The sequence below is a fragment of the Pezoporus wallicus genome, unplaced genomic scaffold (assembly GCF_028554395.1).
Source record: "Pezoporus wallicus isolate ANWC-B61680 ecotype Strahan unplaced genomic scaffold, APGP_CSIRO_Pwel_v1 contig_5104, whole genome shotgun sequence".
Taxonomy (NCBI): Eukaryota; Metazoa; Chordata; class Aves; order Psittaciformes; family Psittacidae; genus Pezoporus; species Pezoporus wallicus.
The window spans coordinates 694,865-711,930 of record NW_026637335.1 but is presented as its reverse complement, the minus strand read 5'-3'; the positions used below and the strand labels follow the sequence as shown (position 1 = coordinate 711,930).

General features: G+C 39.6%; 1 long non-coding RNA gene across 1 annotated transcript in view; it reads right to left on the bottom strand.

The window, feature by feature from the left end:
- Positions 1–8,649: 8,649 nt before the first annotated feature.
- Positions 8,650–17,066, bottom strand: part of LOC130596799 (uncharacterized) — a 70,271-nt gene continuing 61,854 nt past the window's right edge. The window contains exon 3 of the long non-coding RNA XR_008971615.1: positions 8,650–8,760. This is a non-coding gene — a long non-coding RNA (uncharacterized LOC130596799). The remainder of the gene's footprint in view (positions 8,761–17,066) is intronic.

Here is a 17,066-nt window from a genome sequence, read left to right as displayed (position 1 = left end):
CTCCAAAAAATGTTTTTCATTACAGGGCACTGAGAAAGAGCAGGTAGAGGCATCTCTGTTTCACACTTACAGCAGCAGATAGCAGATAGCAGATTTAGAGATCAGCTCTGTTCCTCCTCGGCAGGATTGAAGAACCCTGTAAAAGAAAAAAGATTACCAAGTTATAACAATAGATTTGAAAATTCCCTGCAACCTTTGAATCTCTCCCCTAATGCCACCGTGCCCTGGCTTTTCTTCTACCCTTACAAAAGACAAATCTGATTTGATCTATTTGAAATAATAATGCAGGGGTGAGGTCTTGTGCACATTCCCTTCAAAGTTTTAAGCAATTCCCCTGGGACTGGTGGCTGGTGCTAATGTTCTGAGTATGTTAATGAGAGGGAATAAGAGCCTCTGATGGAATAAGCCAGATAGCGCTCCCTTCCTTGCTGTCGTCAAAGCCTCTCTGATAACCATGTCCATTTTTGCAAAGATTTGAGTCATTTGTGGATTGACTACATAATCCTTGTGCTGAAGCCTGGAAAAACTGCTGTTGATGCCCTTGGCAAATTCTTATCCTAAAAAAGCATGAAAAAGAGTACCAAGTAATTTCAATTCCATAAAATATATTAAATGCAGCACACAGGTATGTAAATGGGAAACACCAGAACTGTAATTTACTCATTTAGAGCCTGATCTAAAGGCTATAAAAGTTAATTTGAAATCTTTTCATTGATTTTAATGGCCTTTAGATCAGGCCCACATTATTCACTGCATATCATGTTTGTTTCAGTGCAATAGTGTATTTATCCAAAATGTGAATTATGTGGATTATTACACATACAGATCCACTTCTTATTGTCCAAAGGCAAAGCCTGTGAAATTTATTGACTTTAGCAGCACACATAAAATCTAAAAATCAAAAGAAAGCCCCAAATAATGATAATATTTTTTAAAATGAGATAAAAAATGAGGAGGCCTCCTTTTCATTACGTACTAATACAATCTAAATGTGTTTTAAGCATCATGAAATCCAAATGGAATTTGTCACAATTCCTCATGTCTGACTGCAGCAGTTCAACAAAAAATTGCATGTAAGTGATTCAAAACCTCTTGAAGAAACAGCATTTTTTTCTAATTTGAGGAGAAGAAAAATAATGTTACAACCCAAGCTCAGCAAGGGATAACAGTATTACAGTTGCTGCACAGAGAATTTAGCCACTCATAATTCTAAATCCTTCCCAAACGCTTTATTGCTATAAGGTGGCTAATACCAGCCTCTACACAACAGGACTCCCATAGCATTAACCATGAGAGATAGGCTTCCAGAAAGAAACTATAGCAGAGTAATTGTAAATCTCTAATGATGCATAAAACCAAGCTGAATTGGTCCTGAATTCTCAGCATAAAAGAAATGAACCATCAGAAGAACCAATTCTGGTGGCAGTATAACATACCCCAGTGTGGAAACTGTTTATGGTGGTTGCTGCAGTGGAAATATTCCTACTAATATGCAAGCAATACAAATTCATTAAAAATGCCTGAATGCTGCAACTTCTTATGATACCATGTGTGACATTAAAAGCAAATCATTAGCCAAAAGAAAACCTCATCTGTATCAAAACAATTCACCATCTTTCTCAGTCATAGATAGTTTTCTATACAATAAATTCACTGGGTTCTGCATGTTTTTAAATCCATCTTGCAAGACTTTGGTGATGGTTTTGCTCACCGTGCCAGGCTGGGCTGTCTTGGAGCTGTGCCCCACTAGGACTTCTCATCACCAGGGGCTCATCTGAAACCAGACTGACTATGTGGGATCAGCCTGAAGCCTCATCCCCACCCTGCTTCACTGAAGAGAAGCTGTGCTGGGACCTCCAGCAGTGACCTGGGACCTCCAGCAGTGACCTTCAAGGGTACAGAGCCATCATCACATATCAGCAGGACAGGGTTGTCCCAGCTTGTGTGCCAACATAAACCCAAACTCTCCTGTTTCTTTTGAGAGTTTAGTCAATTCCCTCCTGAAAGGCATCTGATAAAATATTTAAGTCCATAATTAATTATACTATTTAATTGATTAATTATGCATTCACAAACTTTAGCAATAAACTCCACTCATTCCAGACACCCCAATGCACAAATCTGGACCTTCATCCATTAATCCATCACTGTCCAGATGCAACTTCCTCCAGAAGCAGGTCAGATTCATTATATAAGAGACCAGAGATCACTTACTCGTATACAAGAGAGGCACAGCACGTGCTGAGGTTCTGCACGTTTCCCTATACAGCCTCACCCAGAAGCTTCAGTGTGGTCATAAACACGATTTCTTGAGATGAGAAGACCGTCTTGTTTTCGCATCTAGAAGATCTCTGGCTTTGTTTTAGACATTGTCAAGAGGTATTGCATGGGATGATGCTTTTCTAGCACCAGGGCATCTGTCCACCGAGAACTAGATTGACAAGGCTGCAACGGTTGGGTTTGTTTTATCATTTCACAACTCTAAAAGCCAGACATCTGAAAGCTCAGATACATCATTGCACAGTGTCAAAATCGGCGAAGGCACAGATTTGAAATCTGCATACGTGGACAAAAATAGGGTGTATCTGAAATTAATTAAAATTTCTAGTCACGACCTCAAGAACAATATTTACCCACAATGAGCGTGCAGCAACGTATATCACAGTGCGTGTTTTTTAGGGAAGCTGCAGTTTTCAAGTCTGACATGTAGGACTCTGAGGCTTAGCAGTGACTTTTTATTTTATAAAAGCATTTTAAAGAATTCTGTTATAAAAACAAGAAGCAAATGTCCATGACAAAAAGTCAAGCAAAAATGAAATGAAACACGAATGACCCAATTTGGCTTTCTATGCTTGCAGTTGCAGCTATCTGTACTACATACTACATATGCGGTATAAAACATACCATAACTGTGTATAGGTGTTATGGCCTCATCTATAATCCCCATGGAAATTATGGGAAGAAAAGGTGAACAATTTTGTTCAAAATTAAAACCAAAACGAAACCATTGATCTGACTGCAGTTAATGAATATTTTAACTCTGACAGCAGTAGCAAAATTTAGGATGAGGATAAAAGGTGAAGAAATTAAGTTTCCCTATTAAATATCCTCCTCATACATAAATATATATATATAAAAAACAATAAAGGAATGGAGAAACTGATGAGAGGGGAAAACCACAGCAGGCATAAAAGAGAAACAGACTCCTTCACAATGCTACAAACTTAATTCACGTTTTCAAGGTGCTGGCACCATGAGCATCTTTTTTATTTACTTGTGAGCGGTCTTACTCTGTAAGGAATTTTTACAGCTGCTCATTTTGGACAAAAAGCCCAAACTACTTGACCATTTGCCCTGAGGATCTTACAGCAGTAAGTGCTATCCAAGATACTCCATCTGACACCTCTTTATTCAAAGGTACCTCCATTTTTTCCAATCGAACAGAGCAACTCTAATTAAATTTAAACAAGAAGCTAAAGTGAGATGAATGGTTTATAGGAGCTTCATGCTTCCCTACATTGATTAATAGATAAAGAATTCATACCTCCACCAAATTAGTTTACAAACCCTGCTGTAATTTATTCCTTGTACATGATGATCTGTAAGCACAGTGCACTCTAGTAGGGCCTGAGCTCCAGCTCCATCTAAATATATTTTGTGCTGGTTGGCTGCACCCACCAGGTATTTACATTCCACAAATCTTTTCTTTATATTCAAAATTTCTCAATATGGGTTTCATTTTAAATTAAACTAGTGGTGGTTATTCTAGCATAGAATGCCATTATTTGTGAATCAGGCTTGCAATGTGAGCAGTTGCATCGGAACACGCTGTTTCTTGGTGCCTGAAGAACTGCTGTGCTGAGTTTTGTTTTTCCTTTTGTTTTCCCTGATGTTGTCCTGCTTATTGCTCTGCTCTGTAAGTGAGCAGCAAATGCAATTTTCTTTCACATATGGATTAAGTTTTGCTAGAGCCATGCATTTGCCACTTCACAATCAAGCTCTTTAACCCACAAGCTGATCCACATGATGTCTGACTACTTGTAAAGCAGAGCATTACAAGAAGGTGGCACGCCAGAGGCTGCACCAAGTATTGCCTGTCTGTCCTGGGCAGGAGCAAGCCCCAGCCACCATGGACCAGGCTAGAGCTTTAACTGGGCTCTAACTTTTGGACACGACACTGGCTGATGTCATTTGTAAGGAGTTTACTTTTCAGACTTGTGGGGTTCAGGCTGGGGTGTGGACCAGCAACTGGTAAGAGATGTATACAGGGCTTAATCTCATTCTTCGATTACTTTACAGTTCAATTTTGCAAGGGGCATCCAGCCCTTGAGATGGATATCCTCGTGTTGGAAAAACAGAAATCAATAAGTCTATTCAGAAAAACATAATTTCATTTTGCTTCTTCACCAGGAATTGAGATACACACAGCTCTCGTCCCCACTCTTCCCTGACTTAAATATATCCTGTGTTATATAAGTAATTGTTTTGAACCCACTCTAGGACACAGTCAGAGGCATGACTCCAATAACACATCATCAGTAAAACAAAGCAAAACAGTTTAATGTCCCTGCTGGTTTTGTATATACACTCTTAAATGAGCAGATTCTCTCATTATTCACCCTGATCTGGTCATTGTATGCTTAGTCACAGCTGTGACAACAGGTGCCCAAGCATCTTTCTCCTTCATGGCACTGCGTTTTCTCTATAGAGTTTGTTGTCAAATTCCTCTGCTGCCTTTCTCTGGTGGCTTTGCTGTTTCCTCTCCAGCTCTTCCCCGATGCAACTTCATAATTACCCCTGAAATCATCCAGGGCTGGCTGACTCTGGATGTGACAACCATTCATCTTAAGCATCATCTCTTCTTTACAAGTAGTTCTTCATTCCATCACATGAAACCAGTTTATCCACCAACTCTGGTCATGCTTTGCTTGCCTGGACCTTTTTTGCATCTTTCTTGATACATTCAATGACCACTGTTCCTAACTGCAGCGCACAGCTATGTGTTGTAGAATAGACTTTGGGACTATGCAGCAGCTAGAGATTGATTCCTCTGTCAAACCAGATTATCTCCTCCTATGCCAAATGGCAGCAGGAATCTCCAATGACTGGTGGATTTCCAGATGGGCTCTTGTTCAACACTGTATTTAACATGAAAATTCTTTGAAATTAATTTATGCCCTAAGATATAATTTATATTTATGTACCATTTATATATTTTTTATACAATTTATATACATTTATGCCCCAAGATATAATTTCTTCACTTTTGTTTCTCTTTAACATCCTTCAAGAGTAGTTTGAGGTTCCCAAAATTGACTGCAGAACTGCTTCCCTCCTATTTCACTCCTCTAGCCGCATATTTACGTACTGCATTTTCCCACTGAGCTTAGCACTCATTTGGGATCTTTTACTGCTGAAAATCCTGTGAGTTCTTAAATTATCAGCACTGTGCTACTGAGCACTAACAAAGTTTATCTGATACAACAGCATATCAAACATTTTTAGTTCTGTAACAAATGTTTACTTAGCTGGAAGCAAATCTCCTCTGATATTAAAGTACCTCCAAATAAAGAGACCATTTGATATTATTTTTTTGCTATTGTCTTCAAAGAATATAGTGTAGGTTGGATGCAAAATATACACAGTTCAAGCTCTTTTATGTTTTGTTGATATCAGAATTTAGGGCCTGATTTTCAAACTGCTATAATCTATCAGTCCTGCTGATTTGCAAAGGCTGGTGGGGGAGAAACCAGACTGAAAGCTAGCTATGCAACCTATATCAGTCCCCTGAAGCACTGAAAAGATTGGGCCAAAACATTAAGGCAAACACTTTCTATAATTTTACTTCAATAAAATTACAAAGGAGCACAGAAAATATCCAGCTTTTGAGTCACAGAACAAATAGATTCAGTACAGTACTAATAACATTTAGTTTGTTTTCTCCCTGAAACACCACAGTTAGGTGTTAAGACATGCATTTATAGCTCAGGTTTCTTCCATTTGGGATCAGGACTTTTTTTTTCCCAATTCACCCTTACAGTACTGCCTTCCCTGTTCTATGGCACAGTATAATATCCCTACAGAAATTGCAACCACTTGCAGTCGATAACAAAGTATAACAAATCTTTAATACGTTGCCACCATATTTAACACAATTTATTAGCTGACAACCAGAAGTAGAGGCAGTATCATGTATTCATCTAGCTTTCTGTTGGTCACCTACACTTTAAAGAATTCATTTTATTTATTATTAGGCTTTGCAGCATTTTGGATGTATTAATTAGCATGTTGAGCTAAATTGAATTACTTAAATTTTTGCTGCCATAAAACTAAATAACGGATTCATTCATCTCTTATTTTCCCTTTTTCCCCAGATTACTCTGAAGGTAATGTAATTATTGCCAGGGTGTGTGGCTTGACACCTCCCAGGATGGGAAGTCTCCCAGGCTTGCATTTGCTAACCTAGAATGGAAGCAGTTCATCTGTTCTGCTATGGTGCAAGTCTGCCTGAATGCAGGCACATATTGATCTTAAAGAAAATATAAATCTACAACAGATGCAAAGAAATTAACAGAGGTGAGCAGTGATTCAGGGGAAAAAAAGTCAGAACTCCAAGACCGTGTGAAGCAACACCAGCAGTGCAAAGAACGTCAAGGAAAGGAGCTTAGCCACAGCTCTTTTTTTTATACCTTGTTCTAATTGCTTTAGTTCATGGCTTTAATTCACTTACTTTCTCCAAAAATCATTGGTCAGAATAAAGGAAACCTTGATTGCTGTCTGCCAAGCTGACTGGCAGGTATCACTTCTGCAAAGGTAACGGGACGCAGTCTTTCCCATGGGGCAGAGAGCAGGAGTTTTGAGCTGACTCCGTTTTACATGGCATTTCTGTAGCTGTAAAAGCTCCATGTTCCATATTGCTAACCTCTTTCTATTCGAGGATCCAGGAAAGGTGGCTGTGTCAGCTACCCAACCTGAAGTTGAAGACTTTTATGAGTGAGGTGACATTTTAGAGCACAATGACTACACAAAATCCTTATCAAAGACTGTCAGAGAGTTGGAATTACTGGTGGTTATCAGTCAATAATTGTTAGAGCAACTGATGGGTAAGCGGTAACCCTTCACATGCAATTCTTCTGCGGGAATGAAAAAAGCAGCTGGAAGGAATTCATAACAAGAACCTTGCAGAGCTGAAAGAAATCTAATGTATAAACAGATTATTATTTCCTGTGGATATCGATGATAAATGAACTGGATTGTGGTGACATCTGGGAAATAGCACCACACTCTAAGCCAGCTGAAATCCCTGTGGCTCAAGGTAAAAACCTCTGCTGTAACTTGTAAGAACTCAGTACAAAGAAAGCTCTAAGTATCTGGGTCACTAGAAGTACAGAAGTTTAACATTCCTCTTACATACTTTTCATTCAATTAATCTTTCCTTTGGGTTTTCAGTGCAATGAGTCATTGATTATTACGTGGAGTGCTTTATAGGGTAAATTAATTCATATAAGAGAAATATTAAGATGTGTTAAGTAGCCAGATAAATAAATAAAACGCAAAGTGAGTTGGTCAATCGGTTGCAAGTCAGCCCCAGGGGACTCCCATTTCTGTAAATCAGCTACTCAGTGAGCACTACCAATACCTGTGCTCCTCTTTCCTCATTTTCCTCTTTACCTATACCTACAGCTTTCACAAAATATGAAAAATCCCCATAGAAAAAGCAAATATAACCAATAACCTGTTCCTCTGTTGAAAATTAGAATATATAATATTTTAACATATATAATAATATTATTATAAGAATATATATAATAATATATATAATATTCTAATATATATGTTGAGATGATAGCTAATTACATGAGAACATGCAAAAAATAACTTTTCCATTCAACAAAAACCTCTGTTCAGTGCATGGTCACTCAGTTCAGCATAATAAAGAGCATTTTTAAAAAGAAAACAAAGCAGTAAAAGTAAAATATGTCCATTTATGGTTAAAAAGAGAAAAAGTTGATGTTTGGAGAAGCTGGTGGTACCCATGAAATTAATTGTAAAATTATTCTATGGGCATGGGACAGATCTAAAGATATTACCTGGCTTTTCACAGTGCTCCAAAAAGATTAAACTCTAACGAAAAAGACATTGAAACAAGAAACATGCTCAGTGCAAACAAGGATGGAAAAGGAGCTACCTTCCTCCTTGATACATCTCCCTTTCTTCTTTAGCCTTGTACATATCAGTATGTTTATGTAGAAAGCCATTAACCAAGCAGTCAGCAAAGAGTAAGTTTGCAGCTGGCTTTCAGAATTACACACAGGGGAAAACTACCCTAAAGAAACAATATAATTCCTCATGACATTACCTTGAGACCAGTCGTGCTGTGAACTAGCCTGGATCACAGAAGATTTTGCACCACTAAAAATATTTAGGAGATGCCGGGGTTATAGTTTATGAAGATCCCAAATTCCCTTAGTGTTAAACTGTATAAATCTAGAGTAAATGTTGCCTCATATTTTGACTGTACATGGAGCTACAGCATATGTGTATATCTTGGCTCCTTTGCTGGTTTTTAACATCGAGAAGGGTTCCCATCATTGTGAGGATGTTCACATCGGTCTCATTTTGTCCCTGCAAGACATGACCTTTGCTGTCTACAACTTTGGAAACTGAATTTTAGATGTTTGCCAGCAACATGCCATGAACATCCAAGCAGGGAAAGGTAAAAACCACCTCAGTTTGCAAATATATATTCTTCAATTCATACTGCAGAGAAAGAAGAAAAGAAGAAGATACCTTTATAGAGGAAAATATTCATAGAAATCAGAGTCTAAGCAGAGGGAAATGCTAAATTCAAGAAATAAATTAGCCATAATATGCACTCCGATCTAACCTGGAATGAGCTATTAACTCATTTCACACTGCAAACCTTCAGGGGCAAGAGCCACATCTTCCACAATGGGACTTGCACAGTCAAATTTAAAGCACATTAATGGTATTCACCGAGCACTGGTACCATAAGATGGCCTTACCAAGCAGTCTGAGCACTGGTAGAATAACTTATATCCATGTGAGTTCCTTCTTACAGTAATGAACATTTACCAGGCTATGTAGAGGTTGAATTAGAACCCCCTATTTGGAGCACAGTATTTAAACATAGCAAGGAGCCCTTTCCCTCCCTGGAGATCACTGTTTTCCCAAACAAATGGATGGATTATAATAAGCCATTGTGTATTATTTTCTGTTTGTCAATGACCTAGTTCCCATGCTGTCTGCAATACTGAAATGGGAAACTAAAGCTTGGGGGTTTCTTCAGCTGGAGTAACTCAGCCCTGCTCGCTGTGTCAGTGCACAGCAGGCAGAGAGCATCTCCCAGTGAACACATGAAACTCAGAAAGTTTCATTTCTTGGCTTGAATAAAATGAGAAAGAAAGATACCTTCCCAACATCAAACAAACAGGTGAGTGAGAGCATCTTTACAAACATGAATTCTGAGGTGACTTCAATGACAGAGGTTGGCTTCTTTGACAGCTCACAAAATTAGGGTGCATTTCTGAGAAGAATGCATAGATTTTCCTTCTTGACCTGGGACTGATGAAGTTCAAATGGCTATTGACATAGGGATTTTTTTTCCAGGTTTCTTTGCTTATTACAATTAATATAAGCACGTGGTGAGAATCTTCACAAAAGAGCTGCATTCTGCCTTATTATTATCTTGGCAAAATACTTTTTATTTCCTTAAAATTGTGTGTTGCACACTGATGATCCTTGCAATGCTTTACAGATAGTGCATTTCTACATCACTTAAATCGTACATTATAATTTATAGGTTAGTTATTTTATTTTGGTGTCAATCAAAATCGGAAACTGTATGAAAGAGTTTAGATTAGAAGAAAGAGATTTTTCATGGTAATCTTTAATAAGGGAGTGATGATATTATAAGAGCTATTACACAAATAATAATAATAATATCTAATTATAAGCTTGTTCCTGTTTATTTAAATGTTCCATCTTGTGCTTGTTTGTAAAAAGTTAATAATTACATCGTGGTTAAACTGATGTAAATAGGTGAGTCTGCTCTGGGTAAAACCTGCAACACTGAGCTGCAGCGCTACCTAATCAGCGAAGAGTGGATACTGAGATTTCAGCCTTTTTTCTTGCAGCATACAACACCCTTCTAAAGAGGTATTTGATGTTTTGACCAAGTAAGTCCCATAAAACTGGCAGGGTGGACGACACCCAAGCCCCGCTCTAGCACAGACAAGAGGCTGGTTTTGAACGAGTACTGCCTCTGCAGAGGCTTCAGTACTGGTGTTGCTGGGTCAGCACAGACAGCAGTACACACAGCAGCAGAGGAGGAAGGCAGAACATCACTGTAATTTCCTCCTAGGTCTGTCTTGCCCTTACCTGACCAGGCTGGAAGCTTCCAGCGGTCTCCAGAGCATACATATATGATATTGGTGACCCTGCTTGGCACCTACCAGCTCTCCTGCCATCCATGAGCTAAAATACATTCAAAATCTTTTTAGCTAAACTTTTTATTTTTACGACTCCTTTCCTGTGTTTGTCACTGAGATCCCGCAACCCACAGGGCAAGGAATGAGCTGCTGTAAAGAATCTCTGTTGTCCCCGTATAAAAGTTATTCTTGAGGAACCAACTCTCAAAGCATCAGGAACCCCAAATGTACCAGCGTGCTCTGACCCCACAGGAGCACAGTCATCCTGACTACTCCTCCTGAAAGCCTCCCAGCAGAGGCTGGGACAAAGCACGAGTCATTAACTCCTGGAGACTGCACAAACACAACTACTCTGTTTGCTGCCCATACCACAGTGGTTAAACACTGACACTACTTACTACCTCCCTCATGCACAGCAGACCTCTGGCAGCTGTTGATAAATGCAATTTCAGGATGGGCTGTGTTAGATCACAGGTATTTGTACTTGTAAAGCCATCTCCTGTGGTAGCCCAGCCATCCACGGCCATATGGACCAGTGAGAGCACTGCTGGTTACATGTGTAGGTGGCCCTTTGGTCAGATTTGGCAGCAGCACTGCACTGCAGAACCCCCCCATACACATACACACTGCGCAGAGTCAGCTCCATAAATCACACATTACCATGCATAAATCACACACCACCATGCATCTCTCTCCAGCAATCCAGAGGCTGTCCAGCTGGACCACGGGCACAGATCATTCACCCCTTCGCATTGCGGTGGTGGGCAGCAGGTAGCAATGCATTTTGGTCAGCACAGGATGCTAAATGCTCTCCATGGTAAAAGGACACCCTCAGAGCAATGCAGGGCATCAGCTCAAATCATCTCAAGACCTAAATGGGCCCTGGTCTTTCCACCACCTTAGAGGAAGTGTAGGGGAAGAAGTCCACCTCAATTGACATTGGATTTTCTGCATAGAGAAACCCAGGTGCTTGGAAAGCAAACTTTCTTCTTCCTGAGAAGAAAACACCTCTTGCACACACCTCTTCCAGCATTTTGCCTGCTTAGAACAAATTGCTGCTGTGGTGGTTACTTTCCTGCAGAAACAAGCAGGTTAGCCTATGTGGTTTAGAAATAGCATTTGCCTTCTTCCCCACAGATGGCAAACTCCTTGGTTTCCGCCACCACTAAGCATACAAATAAATCAAGATATGATCTGCTAACATATTCAAAATTCTGTTTGGCCTGAATATTTTTTTTTTTAGCTTCAAACATCAATTTTGTTTCATAATGAATACATGCTTCATCTCATAGCATTTCATTTTTCATATATTTAGCAAAATGTTTAACTGGTTCCTCTTTTTTTTCCAAAGCAGCTTCATTCCTACCCTAAAAACATGCGAATCAAAGACATACACACTTATATAATGTGAAGAATTCCCTACCCTTGGTTCCATCGCTAAATTATAAAATATTCATAATATCTACATTTTTTCACAAAATGGATTTTATATCCTGACTTTTTTTAATGAAAATCACATTAAGATACAAAATTCTACAGGCCTCTCTGTGCAGCTCTTCCCATTTTTATTTGCCCCCCTCTCTGAAGGAAAACTTCCTAGCACCCATCCATGTGCTCCGCATGCCAGTATCCTGATAGGAAACATCGGTGAGGCACATCCAGCACTCACTTCCTAAGCTAATGCCCTTTGCAATTCTTGTCTGAACAGTTGTTAGCTGAAGACAAGAAGCCTTATTTCTATTCATTCCCTACATAATCCACCTTATGAATTTACACCTCACCTACCCGCACGTTCAAGGACCCAGAAACACAAAATATTTCCCACTGTGTTTTAAACCCACATCCTCCTGGATACAAGATAAGAGCTTAATAGCTTTGACACTGCACTGTTTTCATATTCATGCATAAGTTATGGATACAGCAACAGATCAGCTCTTCTTTGTGCTTCTCATTGGCTCTGGTTCGCTGCCTTAAACTGTCTGAGTCAAGGCCACGTTTTAATGCCATAGACTCTCTATTCAAATACCAGTATGACCACATTTTAAAAGCCACCCTGTACCACTTCATTGCCGCAGATGTCCTTTACATCTGGCAAGGCCCGTTTCTCTGCATGTCAACAGTAATTCAGTTTAACAGCTGTCTCTTTTGACAAGCTTAGTGTCAGACTCTAAAATGACAGGGTGACAGTTTTCCTTTTCTTTAACAGAACATAGTGCAAATTAACCATTTGAATGCAGGATCACTGAACGCCTCCCGAATACAGTTTTCAGAGTCAACTGAATAGGATTTGGGAATTGCTGGTATTAACAACCAACGCTAAAACCTGTAGGGTCTGACAAATCAAGGCACTTCTCCTATAATTGAGATTCTTACCTGAAGTCTAAGTGTTCAACAAGCAGTAAACCTTAAATTGGGTTGAAATAAGCGTCAGAGGTAAACACTGGGAATTTGCAAACTGGGATGAGAAGTACTTTTCCTGCATTGTAGACATACAAAGAATTTTCTGTATATTTAGTTAGAGTGTGTGTTACTACAGCAGCTAATGGTACTGTGTGTGTCAAATACCACGTGTATTTCAAACGGCAGGCTGCACACACACGTTTTCCACAAATGCCAGGAGTACAAAAGCACCACAACAGAATTTCTCTAGGGCTAAAACTGGGCCTGAGGTAATACTGTGCATTTTAGTGATTGAAACCTTTAGCATGAAAACCAGCTTGTGGACAGCAACAAAGCGCCACCATGATTTCTGAACAACTTGTAAATGCTACAAAGACACTGCTTTAGTCTGGTGCAAGAGCGAGCTTTATGAGTCTGCCTCTATTAGGCTCACATAAAAGTGAATTAAAAAAATATAAACATTACACTGTGCATATTTAAACCAAATACTGAAGTGAGTTGTATGGTGAGCCACTTCATTATGTCAATGTTATACCATGGCTGCCACAATGAGGAGGAAGGATATCGCCCTGGTTTGGTTCTTGTTCTACTGAAACCAATGTCAAACCTCGAAGCAACTGCAGTGGGACTAGAATCCAGGTCACACAGTTTGCGTTATTTTTAAAGAACTATAAAAGCCTTTCTGTTGTTTGTTCCTGGGTAAACAGTTACATCTAAAGCCCTACAAAAATAAGCTGGGTTTTAAGGATAGTACAGAGTGTAACATTGAAATGCCTTTAGTAATAGCTTTTGTTCGCTTATTAATATGTTGCCGTAAGCATTTGTATGTGATACTCATTGCTGTAACACCTGAGCATCTCATAATATTTAGAAAGATTCACACTCAAACGCCTATTACTACCTCTAAAAGGTATGCCCATTTATATGAGCAGAAATAGAGACTTCTCATTTCTCAAGTTCATAATACAGCCAAGTTCTTCCCCTTTTATTCAGCTTTTTTTAACACAGAATTGGTCATGACCACAGAAGAAGTCATTTATTCTCAACCACTCCGTAGCCAGGCCTCTCATACCATTAAACTTGTGTGTCCCTGTTCTGCAAGAGCTGGGGCAGAGATGCTGATGGTGCTGACCTCCCTATTGACTCCCTTCTTATACGAACATAACCTGTTCATTTCCATAGCCCACGAATTCATGCTTCCATAGCCAGACATGAGCCTCTGCAATTCATATTTTATTAATATATCATGAAGCAAAGTCAGCTGCAAACACATATTTTTAGTGCAACATCAACCCCATGGGAGAGTGCAGGTTGCTGGGTTTCGAGGGCTAGGTTGCTATTAGTATCACACGCAGCTCAGCTACACAAGACATATATAACTAAAACACTTAACCTCCCCAAAATCTATCATACACCTGAAACACTAATAATTCTATAATTTAAGCTAAACAGAGTACTCTTCGGCTATAAATTTTATGGCTACTCTCTCCACCTCTTATGAAGTGTGAAAAGAGGCTTCATATCTGTCAGTCTTTTCTCAGAAATGACTTTCACTGATTACTTAAACTTTCGTTAAATAAGCTTTCCACAAGCTGTAAAAACAGAACACAGTAGGGAAAAAATTGGCTCTCTTTTAAAAGTGCTGTAAAGTCTCTTTTTGAATGAGTAATTAGAAATGTGTAAACTCTTTTATGGATATGTGAGAAGCACACACAAAAAAATTGACATTCCATGCAAGTATTTCTGTGTGCTATCAAATTTCATTGTATTTCACAGAGACCAAAACTATAGAGACCCAAAATACACATACATTAGTGGACATGGGTTATCTGCCAAGAAGGAATTTACATACAGTACAAGTAAAACATCCTAATTTAAATCTATGACAATGGATACTCACATTCTTAAAGAGAAATCAGAGTTGTTTGTCTTTCCACTCATATTTATACAGATTGCAAAGCTGTTGACAGAGCACGATTTGAGCTGGGCCTTTCCAACTGCTTACTGTTATTTTTATTGCCATTGTCAGATATCTTTTCCGTATTGAGAACTGAGCTTAGATGGTCTTCTGATTTCCCAAACCCATACACAAACACAAAGAGATGCCATGCAATTCCAGGGGTCAGGCAGGGAGCAGGCAGTGAGAAAAATGGATTCCCACTGCTGGTCCTTGCCTCCTTGAAAACTCCCCAGATCTTTAGTTAAACCAACACACTTTTTCACTTTCATTTCTACATACACACACAAGCGGTCCATCCAAACCAGACTCTGCAGATGCTCTGCAACCCCTTGTACCTTCATGACTTCGTGTCCCTCTCCCTCTGCTTAAAACTCACTTTATTTGTGCTGAAAACTTGCTCTGACTTTAAGCCTCATGATCAGCTCCACAGCTGGGTGGGGTGGGCACAAGTATCTATCTAAAAAGATGCAAAAGAAAACTATAGACAAAGGGAGATGGGTGCTACCCCTGCGTGATCTCCTACCTCCCCAGGAAAGGGAACAGGGCATCACAGGGGCACTGAAATGGAAAACCTCCCCCCTCCTAACTGGTAGGATGTTTGCTTGAAAAGCTGCTGGATGTCACGCTGTGTACACGTACTGTGCACTATAAATAGTAATGTCTTCTATGCTCCTCTCCGTGGAAAAAAACTGCAGGAGGGGAAATAGTCTCAAATCTGTGTAGTTTTCAAGCCAAAGAGAGCCAGCCTCATTCTCTCCTCAGTGGGGAAGCTGTAGGTAGGGGCTATGCCCCTCCAACCTGGCAGAGTCAAAGGAGCTGGACGAAAAGCAGGTCCCAGCTAATGAATCTGGGGGTGAAGAACTGCTCCCCACCTGCTCTCCAGCCTCCCAGTCCCAGTGGGTCCCACAGCCATTAGCCTCTGCCCTCCATGAGCAAACCCAGCCCCTCTCCAAAGAAGACGACTGCCACTGCGAAGGGTTTATGTGGCATCATTAAGCAGGTGGCACTAAATGCCACACGGCTCCTTGCTCCCAAAAGCACCTGTGTTCAAGCGGACTGCCAGGCACTGATCCCCCTCCAAATTCCATAGATTTCCAGCATGGAAATGGTGCTGAGAGCTCCCAAGAAGAGCAAAGAGCTCCGCGGTTTGAGCTCCCTTCTCCCACTAAAGATATTAATGCCGTTATTCCTATTTTCTTTTAATTCCCAAGAGAGTGATTCAGACCCCACCTGCAAAGTTCAATAATCCTGTTGACAGCAGAGCAACACCATCATTCCTGCTCCCCACGATGCTGCTCCAAGCAAGTTCTCTGGCAAAGCATTCACAGGCACAATTTGGTGCCAAGTCAGTTATAAAACCAACCACAGCATGAATGTTTTTGAGTAGAAGAACAAAAGTATGAGAAAGGGAAAGGCTTCACACATCTTTAGTGTGGAGAACGTATTTAGTGCTCCAAGAAGCTATTAGATGGGGTGATACAGGCAATTTATTGTTTTGTCAATACCTTTTATTTTGATTTAATAACTTACAAAACCTACAGTCTATTTGTCGCACAGCCTCAACTTTCTTTACACAACCCCACTTAACTTTCAAACACTTTAACTTTCAGGTCAAATCTCTGTCATATTGATAAATGGGTCTATTTAAATTTTTATCAGTGAAGAATTCTCTCTGGTGTCTTTTTCACTATCAGATTTCATGCACAAAATAACAGGATACTTACTGGTTTTTGTTGTCCAGCACACACAACAAAATGAGCCACTATAGAAAGCGCAGATGTCTTGGTGAAACGTCTGTAATTTGTCTTCAATGGTATCATTCCTACAAGCATTTCACATAGAGAGAGGTACAATACTTTCAAGAACGATGTGTAAAAACAGAGGGCAGAAAAGCCTACTCTAGGATATATATGGAAACTGCAGTCTGCCTCTGTTCTAACAAGTAAAAAAGTCAAACTATTTTACCCTCAAGAGGCATTACTGTGCACAATATAGAGGCCTTGAGTGAAGTTTAATCCTATTTGGCTATCTGACTATTACTTCATTAACCAAACTAAAAAAAATGCTGCAAAGTCAACAAATTTTTAGATATTATTGTAAATAATCACCTGGTTTTCCTACTAATAATGAGGAAAAATATAATCCTTATAGCCCTAAGCACACTATATATGTTTAACCTTTACTTTAAAATAGGATTAAATGCTGAACACTGTGGCTACTGTAAAGATAGTAAAAACAGATATTGCAGGAATATA